Genomic DNA, 15915 nt, shown 5'->3' with positions numbered 1-15915 from the left:
AGCACCATAGCCCTCCGATGAGTTGTGAGTAGTTTACCACAGACCTTCGGGTCCATAGTTATTAGGTAGATGGCTTCTTCTCTCTTTTTGGATCTCAATACAATGTTCTCCCCCTCTCTTGTGGAGATTTATTCGATGTAAACTCTTTTTGCGGTGTGTTTGTCGAGATCCGATGAATTGTGGGTTTATGATCAAGTTTATCTATGAATAATATTTGAATCTCCTCTGAGTTCTTTTATGTATGATTGAGTTATCTTTGCAAGTCTCTTTGAATTATCAGTTTGGTTTGGCCTACTAGATTGATCTTTCTTGCCATGGGAGAAGTGCTTAGCTTTGGGTTCAATCTTGCGGTGTCCTTTCCCAGTGACAGCAGGGGCAGCAAGGCACATATTGTATTGTTGCCATCGAGGATAAAAAGATGGGGTTTATATCATATTGCATGAGTTTATCCCTCTACATCATGTCATCTTTCTTAATGCGTTACTCTGTTCTTTATGAACTTAATACTCTAGATGCATGCAGGAGTCAGTCGATGTGTGGAGTAATAGTAGTAGATGCAGGAAGGAGTCGGTCTACTTGTTGCGGACGTGATGCCTATATACATGATCATGCCTAGATAATCTCATAATTATTCGCTTTTCTATCAATTGCTCGACAGTAATTTGTTCACCCACCGTAATACTTATGCTATCTTGAGAGAAGCCACTAGTGAAACCTATGCCCCCCCCCAGTCTATCTTTTATCATATAAGCTTTCAATCTACTTTTATTTTCTTCTTTACTTTTTGCATCTATGTTATAAAATACCAAAAATATGTTTATCTTATCATACTATCTCTATCAGATTTCACTTTTGCAAGTGGTCGTGAAGGGATTGACAACCCCTTTATTGCGTTGGTTCCTAGTTCTTTGTTTGTTTGTGTAGGTGCGTGGGACTTTTGAGGAGCCTCCTACTGGATTGATACCTTGGTTCTCAAAAATTGAGGGAAATACTTATGCTACTATTGCTGCATCACCCTTTCCTCTTCAAGGAAAACCAATGCAAGCTCAAGACGTAGCAATGGCCTCAGCTTCTAAGAAAGAATTCAATAGACCTTTCTTTTCTGAGGTGGTTTTTTACTGCAGCTTGGAACATCTGGACACAGAGAAATGGAAAGATTTTCAGAAATGAGGCTCCTAGCTTTAGATCTTGGAGGAGGAATTTTGTGCATGACCTTTCCCTGTTAGCACACATAATCAAATGTAAATATACGGATATCATGTTAGCTTGGATAGCCTCTCTCCCCTAGTTCTCTTTGTAAGTATTGTAATTTATGTTCTCTTGTTTTATTTCCTTTTTGTACAGTGAACTTTATTATTTTGATGAATAAAGAGCTGTGAGGCTGTTGCGTTGCAGTATATAGTCAAAAACAATTTAGAGATATTACTCTGATTCAGTCGTACAATACATAGTACAATGGAGAAACACGACTCATGTTGGGGAACGTAATAATATCAAAAATTATCCTACGCACACGCAAGATAATGGTGATGCATAGCAACGAGCGGGAAGAGTGAGTCCACGTACCCTCGTAGACCGAAAGCGGAAGCGTTAGCACAACGCGGTTGATGTAGTCGTATGTCTTCACGATCCGACCGATCCAACTACCGAACGTACGGCACCTCCGAGTTCAGCACACGTTCAGCTCGATGACGTCACGCGAACTCTGATCCAGCAGAGCTTCACGGGAGAGTTCCGTCAGCACGATGGTGTGATGATGGTGATGATGTTGCTACCGACGCAGGGCTTCGCCTAAGCACTGCTACGATATGACCGAGGTGGAATATGGTGGAGGGGGGCACCGCACACGGCTGGGAGAGATCAACATATCAACTTGTGTGTCTAGAGGTGCCCCCTGCCCCCGTATATAAAGGAGCAAGGGGGGAGGCGGCCGGCCAGGAGGAGGGCGCGCCATGGGGGGAGTCCTACTCCCATGGTAGGACTCCTCCTTTCCTTGTAGGAGTAGGAGAAGGGAAGGAAGGGAGAGAGGAGGAGAAGGAAAAGGGGGCCCCCCTCCTTGTCCAATTCGGACTAGAGGGGGAGGGGGTGCGGCTGCCCTGGCCGCCCCTCCTCTCCGACTAAGGCCCATTAGGCCCAATATACTCCCCAGGGGGTTCCAGTAACCCCCCGATACTCCGGTAAATGTCCGAAACCTCCCGAAACACTTCCGGTGTCCGAACATAGTCGTCGAATATATCGATTTTTACGTCTCGACCATTTCAAGACTCCTCTTCATGTCCGTGATCATATCCGAGACTCCGAACTACCTTAGGTACATCAAAACACAAAAACTCATAATACCGATCGTCACCGATCTTTAAGCGTGCGGACCCTATGGGTTCGAGAACTATGTAGACATGACAGAGACACGTCTTCGGTCAATAACCAATAGCGGAACCTGGATGCTCATATTGGTTCCCACATATTCTACAAAGATCTTTGTCGGTCAAACTGCATAACAACATACGTTGTTCCTTTTGTCATCGGTATGTTACTTGCCCGAGATTCGATCGTCGGTATCTCAATACCTAGTTCAATCTCGTTACCGGCAAGTCTCTTTACTCTTTATGTAATGCATCATCCCGCAACTAACTCATTAGTCACATTGCTTGCAAGGATTATAGTGATGTGCATTACCGAGAGGGCCTAGAGATACCTCTCCGACAATCGGAGTGACAAATCCTAATCTCGAAATACGCCAACTCAACAAGTACCTTCGGAGACACCTGTAGAGCACCTTTATAATCACCCAGTTATGTTGTGACGTTTGGTAGCACACAAAGTGTTCCTCCGGTAAACGGGAGTTGCATAATCTCATAGTCATAGGAACATGTATAAGTCATGAAGAAAGCAATAGCAACATACTAAACGATCAAGTGCTAATCTAACGGAATGGGTCAAGTCAATCACATCATTCTCCTAATGATGTGATACCGTTAATCAAATGACAACTCATCTCTATGGTTAGGAAACTTAACCATCTTTGATTAACGAGCTAGTCAAGTAGAGGCATACTAGTGACACTATGTTTGTCTATGTATTCACACGTGTATTATGTTTCCGGTTAATACAATTCTAGCATGAATAATAAACATTTATCATGATATGAGGAAATAAATAATAACTTTATTATTGCCTCTAGGGCATATTTCCTTCAGTCTCCCACTTGCACTACAGTCAATAATCTAGATTACACAATAATGATTCTAACACCCATGGAGTCTTGGTGTTGATCATGTTTTGCTCGTGGAAGAGCCGTAGTCAACGGGTCTGCAACATTTAGTTCAGTATGTATCTTGCAAATCTCTATGTCTCCCACCTGGACTTGATCCCAGATGGAATTGAAGCGTCTCTTGATGTGTTTGGTTCTCTTGTGAAATCTGGATTCCTTTGCTAGGGCAATTGCACCAGTATTGTCACAAAAGATTTTCATTGGACCCGATGCACTAGGTATGACACCGAGATCGGATATGAACTCCTTCATCCAGACTCCTTCATTTGCTGCTTCCGAAGCAGCTATGTACTCCGCTTCACACGTAGATCCCGCCACGACACTTTGTTTAGAACTACACCAACTGACAGCTCCACCGTTCAACATAAACATGTATCCGGTTTGTGATTTAGAATCGGCTGGATCAGTGTCAAATCTTGCATCGACGTAACCATTTACGACTAGCTCTTTGTCACCTCCATAAACAAGAAACATATCCTTAGTCCTTTTCAGGTATTTCAGGATGTTCTTGACTGCTGTCCAGTGATCCACTCCTGGATTACTTTGGTACCTCCCTGCTAAACTAATAGCAAGGCACACATCAGGTCTGGTACACAGCATTGCATACATGATAGAGCCTATGACTGAAGCATAGGGAACATCTTTCATTTTCTCTCTATCTTCTGCAGTGGTCGGGCATTGAGTCTGACTCAACTTCACACCTTGTAACACAGGCAAGAACCCTTCCTTTGCTTGATCCATTTTGAACTTCTTCAAAACTTTATCAAGGTATGTGCTTTGTGAAAGTCCAATTAAGCGTCTTGATCTATCTCTATAGATCTTGATGCCCAATGTATAAGCAGCTTCACTGAGGTCTTTCATTGAAAAACTTTTATTCAAGTATCCTTTTATGCTATCTAGAAACTCTATATCATTTCCAATCAACAATATGTCATCCACATATAATATTAGAAATGCTACAGAGCTCCCACTCACTTTCTTGTAAATACAAGCTTCTCCAAAAAGTCTGTATAAAACCATATGCTTTGATCACACTATCAAAGCATTTATTCCAACTCCGACAGGCTTGCACCAGTCCATAAATGGATCACTGGAGTTTGCACACTTTGTTAGCACCTTTCGGATCGACAAAACCTTCTGGTTGCATCATATACAACTCTTCTTCCAAAAATCCATTCAGGAATGCAGTTTTGACATCCATTTGCCAAATTTCATAATCATAAAATGCGGCAATTGCTAACATGATTTGGACAGACTTAAGCATCGCTACGGGTGAGAAAGTCTCATCGTAGTCAACCCCTTGAACTTGTCGAAAACCTTTCGCAACAAGTCGAGCTTTGTAGATAGTAACATTACCATCAGTGTCAGTCTTCTTCTTGAAGATCCATTTATTCTCAATGGCTTGCCGATCATCGGGCAAGTCAACCAAAGTCGACACTTTGTTCTCATACATGGATCCCATCTCAGATTTCATGGCCTGAAGCCATTTTGCGGAATATGGGCTCATCATCGCTTCCTCATAGTTCATAGGTTCTCCATGGTCAAGTAACATGACCTCCAGAATAGGATTACCGTACCACTCTCGTGTGGATCTTACTCTAGTTGACCTACAAGGTTCGGTAGTAACTTGATCTAAAGTTTCATGATCAATATCATTAGCTTCCTCACTAATTGGTGTAGGCGTCATAGGAACCGGTTTCTGTGATGAACTACTTTCCAATAAGGGAGCAGGTACAGTTACCTCATCAAGTTCTACTTTCCTCCCACTCACTTCTTTTGAGAGAAACTCTTTCTCTAGAAAGGATCCATTCTTAGCAACGAATGTCTTGCCTTCGGATCTGTGATAGAAGGTGTACCCAACAGTTTCCTTTGGGTATCCTATGAAGACACATTTCCCCGATTTGGGTTCGAGCTTATCAGGTTGGAGCTTTTTCACATAAGCATCGCAGCCCCAAACTTTAAGAAACGACAACTTTGGTTTCTTACCAAACCACAGTTCATAAGGATCGTCTCAATGGATTTTGATGGTGCCCTATTTAACGTGAATGCGGTCGTCTCTAAAGCATAACCCCAAAATGATAGCGGTAAATCAGCAAGAGACATCATAGATCGTACCATATCTAGTAAAGTACGATTACGACGTTCAGACAGACCATTACGCTGTGGTGTTCCAGGTGGCGTGAGTTGCGAAACTATTCCACATTGTTTCAAATATAGACCATACTGTAACTCAAATATTCTCCTCCACGATCAGATCGTAGAAACTTTATTTCTTGTTACGATGATTTTCCACTTCACTCTGAAATTCTTTGAACTTTTTAAATGTTTCAGACTTATGTTTCATTAAGTAGATATACCCATATCTACTCAAATCATCTGTGAAGGTGAGAAAATAAGGATACCCACCGCGAGCCTCAATATTCATCGGACCACATACATCAGTATGTATTATTTCCAATAAATCTGTTGCTCGCTCCATAGTTCCGGAGAACGGCGTTTTAGTCATCTTGCCCATGAGGCATGGTTCGCAAGTACTAAGTGATTCATAATCAAGTGATTCCAAAAGTCCATTAGTATGGAGTTTCTTCATGCGCTTTACACCAATATGACCCAAACGGAAGTGCCGCAAATAAGTTGCACTATCATTATCAACTCTGCATCTTTTGGCTTCGACATTATGAATATGTGTGTCACTACTATCGAGATTTAACACGAATAGACCACTCTTCAAGGGTGCATGACCATAAAAGATATTACTCATATAAATAGAACAATCATTATTCTCAGATTTACATGAATAACCATTTCGCATCAAACAAGATCCAGATATAATGTTCAAGCTCAACGCTGGCACCAAATAACAATTATTTAGGTCTAAAACTAATCCGGAAGGTAGATGTAGAGGTAGCGTGCCGACGACGATCACATCGACTTTGGCACCATTTCCCACGCGCATTGTCACCTCGTCCTTAGCCAGTCTTCGCTTAATCCGTAGTCACTGTTTCGAGTTGCAAATATTAGCAACAGAACCAGTATCAAATACCCAGGTGCTACTGCGAGCTCTAGTAAGGTACACATTAATAACATGTATATCACATATACCTTTGTTCACCTTGCCATCCTTCTTATCCGCCAAATACTTGGGGCAGTTCCGCTTCCAGTGACTAGTCTGCTTGCAGTAGAAGCACTCAGTCTCAGGCTTAAGTCCAGACTTGGGTTTCTTCTCTTGAGAAGCAACTTGTTTGTTGTTCTTCTTGAAGTTCCCCTTTTTCTTCCCTTTGCCCTTTTTCTTGAAACTGGCAGTCTTGTTGACCATCAACACTTGATGCTCCTTCTTGGTTTCTACCTCCGCTGCCTTTAGCATTGCGAAGAGCTCGGGAATTGTCTTGTTCATCCCTTGCATATTATAGTTCATCACGAAGCTCTTGTAGCTTGGTGGTAGTGATTGAAGAATTCTATCAATGACACTATCATCAGGAAGATTAACTCCTAGTTGAAACAAGTGATTGCAATACCCAGACATTCTGAGTATATGTTCACTAACAGAACTATTCTCCTCCATTTTGCAGCTGTAGAACTTATTGGAGACTTCATATCTCTCAATCCGGGCATTTGCTTGGAATATTAACTTCAACTCCTGGAACATCTCATATGCTCCATAATGTTCAAAACATCGTTGAAGTCCCGGTTCTAAGCCGTAAAGCATGGCACACTGAACTATCGAGTAGTCATCAACACGCGACTGCCAGGCATTCACAATGTTTGCAGTTGCTGGCGCGGGTGGTACACCTAGCGGTGCTTCCAGGACGTAATTCTACTGTGCAGCAATGAGGATAATCCTCAGGTTATGGACCCAGTCCGTGTAATTGCTACCATCATCTTTCAACTTTGCTTTCTCAAGGAACGCATTAAAATTCAATGGAACAACATCACGGGCCATCTATCTACAATAACATAGGCAAGCAAAATACTATCAGGTACTAAGTTTATGATAAATTTAAGTTCAATTAATCATATTACTTAAGAACTCCCACTTAGATAGACATCTCTCTAATCATCTAAGTGATCACGTGATCCAAATCAGCTAAACCATAACCGATCATCACCTGACATGGAGTAGTTTTCAATGGTGAACATCACTATGTTGATCATATCTACTATATGATTCACGCTCGACCTTTCAGTCTCAGTGTTCCGAGGCCATATCTTCGTATGCTAGGCTCGTCAAGTTTAACCCGAGTATTCTGCGTGTGCAAACTTGGCTTGCACCCATTGTAGATGAACGTTGAGCTTATCACACCCGATCATCACGTGGTGTGTCGACACGACGAACTTTGACAACGGTGCATACTCAGGGAGAACACTTTTACCTTGAAATTTAGTGAGAGATCATCTTATAATGCTACCGTCAATCAAAGCAAAATAAGATGCATAAAGGATAAACATCACATGCAATCAATATAAGTGATATGATATGGCCATCATCATCTTGTGCTTGTGATCTCCATCTCCAAAGCACCGTCATGATCACCATCGTAACCGGTGTGACACCTTGATCTCCATCATAGCATCGTTGTCGTCTCGCCTACTATTGCTTCTACGACTATCGCTACCGCTTAGTGATAAAGTAAAGCAATTACAGGCCGATTGCATTGCATACAATAAAGCGACAACCATATGGCTCCTGCCAGTTCCCGATAACTCGGTTACAAAACATGATCATCTCATACAATAAAATATGGCATCATGTCTTGACCATATCACATCACAGCATGCCCTGCAAAACCAAGTTAAACGTTCTCTACTTTGTTGTTGTAAGTTTTACGTGGCTGCTATGGGCTGAGCAAGAACCGTTCTTACCTACGCATTAAAACCACAACGATATTTTGTCAAGTTAGTGTTGTTTTAACCTTCTCAAGGACCGGGCGTAGCCACACTCGGTTCAACTAAAGTTGGAGAAACTGCACCCGCCAGCCACCTATGTGCAAAGCACGTCGGTAGAACCAGTCTCACATAAGCGTACGCGTAATGTCGGTCCGGGCCGCTTCATCCAACAGTACCGCCGAACCAAAGTATGACATGTTGGTAAGCAGTATGACTTGTATCGCCCACAACTCACTTGTGTTCTACTAATGCATCTAACATCTACGCATAAACCAGGCTCGGATGCCACTGTTGGGGAACATAGTAATTTCAAAAATTATCCTACGCACACGCAAGATCATGGTGATGCATAGCAACGAGCGGGAAGAGTGAGTCCACGTACCCTCATAGGCCGAAAGCGGAAGCGTTAGCACAACGCGGTTGATGTAGTCGTGAGTCTTCGCGATCCAACCGATCCAAGTACCAAACGTACGGCACCTCCGAGTTCAGCACACGTTCAGCTCGATGACGTCCTGCGAATCCGATCCAGCAGAGCTTCATGGGAGAGTTCCGTTAACACGACGGCGTGATGACGATGATGATGTTGCTACCGACGCAGGGCTTCACCTAAGCACCGCTACGATATGACTGAGGTGGAATATGGTGGAGGGGGGGGGGCACCGCACACGGCTGGAAGAGATCAATAGATCAACTTGTGTGTCTAGAGGTGCCCCCCTGCCCTCGTATATAAAGGAGCAAGGGGGCAGGCGGACGACCAGGAGGAGGGCGCACCAAGGGGGGAGTCCTACTCCCACCGGGAGTAGGACTCCTCCTTTCCTTGTAGGAGTAGGAGAAGGGAAGGAAGGGAGAGAGGAGGAGAAGGAAAAGGGGGGCCGCCGCCCCCCTCCTTGTCCAATTCGGACTAGAGGGGAAGGGGGTGCGTGGCTGCCCTGGCCGCCCCTCCTCTTCTCCCACTAAGGCCCATTAGGCCCAATATACTCCCTGGGGGGTTCTGGTATCCCCCCCGGTACTCCGGTAAATGTCCGAAACCTCCCGAAACACTTCCGGTGTCTGAACATAGTCGTCCAATATATCGATCTTAACGTCTTGACCATTTCAAGACTCCTTGTCATGTCCGTGATCATATCCGAGACTCCTAACTATCTTCGGTACATCAAAACAAAAAACTCATAATATCGATCGTCATCGAACTTTAAGCGTGCGGACCCTACGGGTTCGAGAACTATGTAGACATGACCGAGACACGTCTCCGGTCAATAACAAATAGCGAAAACTGGATGCTCAATGGTTCCCACATATTCTACAAAGATCTTTATCGGTCAAACCGCATAACAACATACGTTGTTCCTTTTGTCATCGGTATGTTACTTGCCCCAGGTTCGATCATCGGTATCTCAATACCTAGTTCAATATCGTTACTGGCAAGTTTCTTTACTCGTTATGTAATGCATCATCCCGCAACTAACTCATTAGTCACATTGCTTGCAAGGCTTATACTGATGTGCGTTACCGAGAGGGCCCAGAGATACCTCTCCGACAATCGGAGTGACAAATCCTAATCTCGAAATACGCCAACTCAACAAGTACCTTCGGAGACACCTGTAGAGCACCTTTATAATCACCCAGTTATGTTGTGACGTTTGGTAGCACACAAAGTGTTCCCCAGTAAACGGGAGTTGCATAATCTCATAGTCATAGGAACATGTATAAGTCATGAAGAAAGCAATAGCAACATACTAAACGATCAAGTGCTAAGCTAACGGAATGGGTCAAGTTAATCACATCATTCTCCTAATGATGTGATCCTGTTAATCAAATGACAACTCATGTCTATGGTTAGAAAACTTAACCATCTTTGATTAACGAGCTAGTCAAGTAGAGGCATACTAGTGACACTATGTTTGTCTATGTATTCACACATGTATTATGTTTCCGGTTAATACTATTATAGCATGAATAATAAATATTTATCATGATATGAGGAAATAAATAATAACTTTATTATACAATGCACAATGGAATGGACAAACACATCAACCATACAAATACACAATGCAGGAGGACAAAATTCATCAAACAACACTCAAAACATTCATATATCTCTACTCCTAATGTCTGAGTTGGTAGGATTGTGTCCATAATTTTTTTTGTTTGGTTAATTTTCGTCCAGTTTATTTTTATCTCACCTCCCACCACCCCTTCCACATTATTTTTTCTTCTTTGCACTTAAAACCGAATCATGTCTGATAGTCCTTCCATTTATTTGTGCTTGCTTTGGTAGGTGTCGATTCAATTGAATCATGTAAATATTTAGTAATTAAGAATTCAGAAATAATACCATATACATGAGATCACCTTCCAAACAGATCACCCCCTCTTTGATTTATTTCTCCCACCGATCCCCTTCCATACTTAGCTCGAAAAAAACACAACCGTCGAAGCCACGTACGAAAATCCCTCGAGCCGCTCTCCTCCTTCGCATCGCGCAAAGCCACTATTTCCCCCGGTAGCCCTCACATGCGGTAGGGTTCCTTGTCGCCGCTGCATCGGAGCTCCTCGACCAGCCACACTTCTAGCCGCTCCACCCCCTGCTTCTCTCTCCTAGCGCTGCACTCACCCTCTTTGCCCTGGCTGTCTTCCACAAAGGTCGCTGCCTTCCCCGTCAATTATTCTCCAATAGATGCCTTGTGGTTGGGGAACTCGGTAGTGGTGGTTTGAAGGACGTGGGGAAGATGAACCAATGATGGCGGAACGACCGACCGATGTGTGGCAGCCGACAGCGTGGAATGAGAGCTCGGCAGCGGCTCGACCGGCTGCTATGTGCCGTTTTGGAGGGTGAACTCCGCATAGTGTTGCGTGTATAGGTGCGTACTATCCTGACCGCTCACTCCCCTCGGATCCGATGAGTTCATAGTTCGACCAACGGTAGTGGCGCGGCAGGCTGGTCTACCGTCTCCACACCAGTAGTCGCAAGATTTGTGCATCACATTCAAAACTCGCCACTCCATGATTAGGGCTTCACATATTTAGCACTAGGGTCCATCTCCATTGTAGGGCCTTGAGTCTTTTCATTCCTTGCGAGAATGGTTCTCCCCATGAACGACGAGGCTATCTCTGTGGCTCTCGTCCAAAAGCTAAAATAGTGAACAAGATGTGTCTTGTCATTTGCAATATTGGGTACGTATCTTTTGCACTTGCTACCTAAAGAAACAATCAGCAAAATTAAGTACAGCCCAAAAGCAGCAGCCTGTTACTATTTTGTATCATCTATTGTTGATTTGGTTTTAAAGAATTGCATTGGCAAATGATGAAAAGGTGTAATGTTCACAGATTTTTGTTAGATGATATGTTGGTCTGGTTTAATTTGAGAAGGCATGAGGCATCTGAGTACTGTTTATGAATTCCCTACAAAAAAAGAGTATTGTTTATGAATTGATGGGGCACCTTGCTTAAATCCTACTAACAATCTTCTCAAGAATTCATGCTAACATGTGTCTTTGCTTTTTGTTAGATGCATTTAACACATTTAGGAAGCACGTTTCAAAGGCCTTGTTCACTATTTGGACCCCACTGTTAGTAGATTATGAAAAGTAAGTCATAGTCAGTTTCCTCATCTATCCTTCATCATGGCCTCATAGGTACTATTATATGGCTGTTGCATTTCAACGTTTTTGCAGATAGTTCCATGTTGGACGTCGGCGGGCAGGCGGAGGGCATGTCCGCGGTCGACCTGGAGGTCGTGTTCGGCTCCATTGGACGCGTCGCTTTTATCATAGGGCTCTTGACCAAGCTGAGCGAATTAAATTTCACAGTTCACCGGTATTGCAATTCTATGATGCGAGTGTCTCCCCAGAAATGTGAGCCCCAAAGGTAACCGCTTTTTTCTCCATGCTTATGCTTCTCCTAACTTCCGGATTCATTATTTGCTAACATGTTGTCAGTTGTCACTTTATAGTCCTAGAAGTTTTGCTTGAAAAACTTAGAATGTCAGAATTCGAGCATTTCAAAAGCTGAACAACACAATGTTCCTAAAAAGATGTTGTTTTGCTTGCATAATAGGATAAATACTTTTGAATTATTCTGTAGTGAAAAGGTCAGTAGACAAGGTTTACTGTGTATTTTACAGTTACTTCCATTGATTGTATCGTTATTGACTTACCTTCTACATCATTTATGGGTAAAGGAAAATCTGCAAAAATCTTGGTTTATGGTTATATACGTGAGTTTCAACTCACAGCCTATCTAAGCCTCTAATAAGCAATGAGTTGAATTCTAACAAGTTTTGCTTTCATTCTTTTTTTCTAGGGCAATTGGTGATGAAACCTGTAGCTTATCAAACATGGAGCAGTGGAGGGAATTAAAAGCGTGTGGTATGGATCCATGTGGAAGGGGTGAAGTCTTTTGGGTAGAAAGACGTTTGGGAGACCTTTATGGAGGGAGCCAGGCAAAAACAGGTTGAATGCTCATTTCTCCTTTTTTTACTAAAGGTGATGTATCATTTGTAGTTCTTAATTTTCTAATACGTCATTCTGTGCAACTCAAATAGGACACTGCATTGTGTTTCTGGGTCATCCTCTAGGTTCTGGTTTGAGACCTACTACTGCAAAGGCAAGCAAATTAGTTTTGCGGTTCATCTAAAGTCACACTATTTAAGTTGTTAATGCAAATCCAAGAATGCTGGCTATCTAGATCTTTTTCTTTATAGATTATGTGACACCAATAATGGTATGTCGGTTTTAATTAGAATATAGAGCTGTGAGCGGCACATCACGGAGGCCATGCCTCAAACATGTGTGGGCTGGGCATACACTTGCATCTCTATAGCCAACTATAACACAAAGATGTCATAACAGTTCAACCAGACTTCTTCTCCTGTCATGAATCTCAATCGGCATTTATGTAAAATTAACATGCCCTTGTCATATGCATCATCTTTTTCACTCCGGGTGATTCAAATTGAATCTATTGTGACAACTTTTATGCCGTGTTATTATAAGTATTTATGCCATCTTCTTTTTTAGAAAACAGGTTAGTAGTATTTCTCATTTCTTGCCATTCTTATTAGGACTTAGCTAACAATGTGGCAACTGGTTCTATTACTCGGGTAAAGAGCGCACACACTGGAGTGCATTTGTTCCTTTAATCTAGGTAACCTACAACTTGGTCAAACTTCCAATTTCTTTAACTGAAAGTTTCTTTTTGAAAAATAAAAATATGTTACCTTATTTGTTGCAACTTATCTACCCTTTAATGTGTGGTCCCCTCCCCCCCGCTAGGGTGCGTGGGGGCATTGTTGGATCGATCGCGCGCACGGTTGCTAGGTGTGGTGAGTGTATTTTGTGTGTGTGCGCGATGCGATTTGTGATGTATGTAGTGTGTTGGGCGTGTGTGTGCCCCGTGGAGGCCATGTGCACCTTCAGGGTCAAGATAGCCATCTGCCGTCGTGCTCCGCCGCCCCACGCTGCAGGACTGACTCTGATGACCTGATCAGAGCAGGTTTGATCCAATCTACCTTTTATTTCCATGGCCTTCCCATCTCCACACCTATCATTGATATTCTGCTTAGTGCATGTTTTGGGAAGATCAGGCTACATGTTGTTCTATACTTCTTTACCTTTGAAAAGTTGTTACCCTGGTTTTGATACATAATTTAGCATGGGTAAACTAATAAAATTTAATCTGGTTTAGGTGACATAATCAGCTAGAGAAGGACATGAGCTTGCATAGTTTTTAGTAGAAGATGACATAAATTGTGGCATTGGTCACAATCTAGAAGTTTTTCAGGTGAGTGACATGGTTTAATTTGGAGAAGCACTAGGTAGGATGCAGTCACATTTTTTATGGTTCCTGCCTATTCCTTGTGGTATTATCAATATTTTCTAATTGAACTGAATTTCTATGTGATAACCTTCCAAATCCAAATCCTACTTCAGAAAGTGTATATGAGCAAAGGTCTGCACCTAAACGTTATCATAAGCGAGGTCTTAGACAAGGTAATGTTTTTCTATTTGATGAACTGACATGGCAATGTTCGAACCTGGAAGTGATCAAATCATATGCTTTGGTATGAAAGAGTGTAAAGTAACTATTGCATGTACATCTTAGCTCTAGATTTTCAGTTTGTGCTTGTCTAATGTAGAAATTGTTGTCCATGAAGCATGGCCTGAATGTCGGAAAATATCATTCATCCTTGTGTTGCAGTAAAATATATCTCTTCATTACAAAAAATACTCCCTTTAGATTTGGGAGCAGTATATGCCGAGTATCTATACTCACCAGAGTCAACTTTTCCTTTAAGATAATTTTAAGAGGTACTGCCTAAGTTCAGCGTGCAATGTGTCATAACAAAGTTATTGTGGTATAAACAATACTCTTTGGGATACTCCATGGATATGTTGGTCGGATTCCTTTGTTGCTCTGATAGGAATTCTCATCTCGTCAAAGTTTATTACTCCCTCTGATCCATATTACTTGTCGCAACTTTATTACAATGTGTCATAGCCTAGTTATTGGGTCAAAATCAGACTCAACCCAAAATATCCTCTTATGCATAACCCAAGAAGCAAAATATTTGGGACTAACCTAAGGGAAAAGGGGGATGTAGTCCCAAATATTCATTATATGCTTCCCGGTTTCTTTATTTTAAGCGCAAGAGATGAACTATATTTCCCCTTTTTCTCAACATATTATGCTTCACAAATGAATTAGCTAGACAGATGATGCACCTGGTGTTGTCTAGGTTATCCAACACCTATTGATAATGTCAACAAGATACAATATTGTTATGAAAAATCCTTAACACACTAATTCCCCTATTATTTGATTTAGTGACACATCTCATGTTGTCGATATTAACAAAGGTTTTCTGTTAGTTATAAGTTTTACTATGAGACTAGACATCTATTGTTTTGAAAACAATAAACTGAAGCATATTTAATTTGGCTTGAATGAAGCAGGATTTTTGATTCCATCTGATTATCTGCTTTCATGCGCAGAGCCCACTTGATCTTGCTAAGCTTCGGGAGATTGCTGTAAAAACTGTACGAGTATGCGAACGTGAGAAATCAAGCTCTCCCATGGGAAAATTCCTTGTACCGTTGGATATAACCCAAGCAAGCAATATGATTACCATGCGAATGAAGCGAAGAACATTCCTGACGTTGTTGTTCATGAATATCTCAAACGCATCAAGTATGTCTTAGTTTGTAACAGATAATTATCATCGATCTCTTTGTATACATTGTTGAATTACATTGCAAGTGGACTGGATTTCAACTTTTATATACATGTGGAATTTGGGTACTGAGTTATATATTTATCATTTGGACTCCACCTGAGCTATATGCATTATATTTATATATGTAAAATTAGGAAAGGAAAAAGCCCGTGGCAATGCACGGGCGTTCTACTAGTGTTAGAAAATAGAGAGGGCTATATCAAGATTTCTTGGGATTACCTATGTCAGATGAGGATGGTACCTGCGGAGGAGGTGGGTGCGACTCCAGCAATTTCCTTGCGTGATGGATTCGTTCGACAACCGAGATGATGCTTCGCCACGGTTGATTGGATGTGGTGGGACCCGAAGCAAGTGTAGATGACCAGGACGACGACGGTTTGCAAGCTTACTGGTCATACACAGCGTGGCTAATGCTAGGCACAACTTTTGAACGACACACCTGCATGGTGAATCTCACGGGAACAGGGGAGGTTGGTTCATGGTGGAGAGAAGGGCGGGGATGAGATAGGTGAGCTCGGGAGCA

The 15915-nt window shown here is 42.2% G+C and overlaps 1 long non-coding RNA gene across 2 annotated transcripts; it reads left to right on the top strand.

The window, feature by feature from the left end:
• The first annotated feature begins 11749 nt into the window (after positions 1-11749).
• On the top strand, positions 11750-15424 carry LOC123094727 (uncharacterized). Of its 2 annotated transcripts, XR_006445933.1 has the most exons (4): positions 11750-12025; positions 12461-13939; positions 14089-14148; positions 15151-15424. It is a non-coding gene; the product is annotated as an uncharacterized lncRNA (long non-coding RNA). The 2 variants fall into 2 exon arrangements; XR_006445934.1 differs by having other exon boundaries at positions 12461-12609; positions 12702-15413.
• Positions 15425-15915: the final 491 nt, after the last annotated feature.

The sequence above is a fragment of the Triticum aestivum genome, chromosome 4B (genome assembly GCF_018294505.1).
Source record: "Triticum aestivum cultivar Chinese Spring chromosome 4B, IWGSC CS RefSeq v2.1, whole genome shotgun sequence".
NCBI classification, from domain to species: Eukaryota; Viridiplantae; Streptophyta; class Magnoliopsida; order Poales; family Poaceae; genus Triticum; species Triticum aestivum.
This window is presented reverse-complemented; position numbering and strand designations above follow the sequence as displayed.